Source organism: Panthera tigris, chromosome B3, assembly GCF_018350195.1.
Source record: "Panthera tigris isolate Pti1 chromosome B3, P.tigris_Pti1_mat1.1, whole genome shotgun sequence".
In the NCBI taxonomy this organism is placed as follows: domain Eukaryota; kingdom Metazoa; phylum Chordata; class Mammalia; order Carnivora; family Felidae; genus Panthera; species Panthera tigris.
Genome location: NC_056665.1, coordinates 78988780 through 78990314, shown reverse-complemented (window position 1 = coordinate 78990314; position 1535 = coordinate 78988780).

Below are 1535 nucleotides of genomic sequence, written 5' to 3'. Positions count from 1 at the left end.
AGAAATAAGATACTACATGGCTCTGCTTTTTAGTGCATGGATCAGAGACACATCTATGAACAACTGCCTACGCAAATTGATTACTGGGCAATATCATTTCTCAGTTTTTATGGGTAAATGAGTGCTTCTCGTCATGGACCTAGCTTGTGCATCAATTTAGGTAAGCATACTGCTGCAGCAGCCTTGAAACTATTGCTCTCTGATTGTACCAATTAGCAAATCCTGAACTTTACCACCAGGAAAAGACATAGCTCCACATTTATGAATGCCTGGCTTTTGAGAATTAGAGTAATTATGTCACCAAACCTACCATTGATTTTCAGGTAGACATCTCAATAATTTTGTAAGAGTAAAAACCTTTCCAAAAGCACACTGATATTTTTATAGCAGAAATAATACATAGGGATGAATGCAGTGATTTGATATGTGAGAACATTTAAGAGAGAGAGAGATACTTTACTTGAACAGAATACATGTATTTTTGGGCTGAGTCTTTGATTATAAATTTCATGTTGGAGGGTTTTGACTTGTTTGAGAACTTCTGAAATCTGATTTCCTTGAAGGGTGGGGTTGAGACTTCACAAAATAATAAAAAGCATGTGCTATTATTAAAGTAGATTATGGGACTATTGTAAAATCATAGACAGTGATAAATTTAAGACATTAAAATTCTCTAAGTTGTAGTTTTAAAACTCACAGCTGTGTCTTACATCCCAGGCCATTCATTGTTTGTGACCAGATCACATATCCTTAACCAAATACACATTAAAAGATTTCTGTTCCAAATTAAACCTGAATTGAATTTATCACACAGAGCTCTTTAGTTATCCATTAAGGTTTTTTTTTTTTCCATTTTTTTCTTCTTATGGTGTTTTTACAAACAACAAGAATAAGTTAATATTTGCATTTAAAGCAAAATAAATTCAGGTATTACAATGGCACTGTTATTCACAATGTTACAGAAACTTGTTTTCCTCCTGTATTATAGTGTCATTGTTTCACTTTGAGTAAGAATCTGAATAATCATTAATACATTCCATGGAATCAAAGATGTATAGGATTATATATTCTAGGTCTCTGATTTTACAAATTATCTTTGCCATGATCTGAATGAATAAGATATTTTTAATGCAAAATTAATATCTGTTTACTTCAGACTTGTTTTGGTAGAAATTTACTATAAATCAGTATTTGACAGCCCTGAGGCTTAAGACATCTTTCAGTATTCGCTCTTTTCATATCTCCCTCCATGTAGTTAAGAAATTATTATGGCTTTGACATGACATCTATGTAGTCATTTTGTAGTATGTAGGTGGGGAATACATACAGAAATAATATATTTTCCCTTGAAGTATCTCAAAATCACATATTTAGTTGGCAGAACACACGCACACGTGCACACACACACACACACACACACACACACACAGTCTGCATTTCTTTTAGCTCAGTGAGCACATTTTGAATATATTTGCCCTGAAAAATTTTTCTAGTCCCGGGAATGGTGTTTCATGAACTGATTTTATCACCTGTAC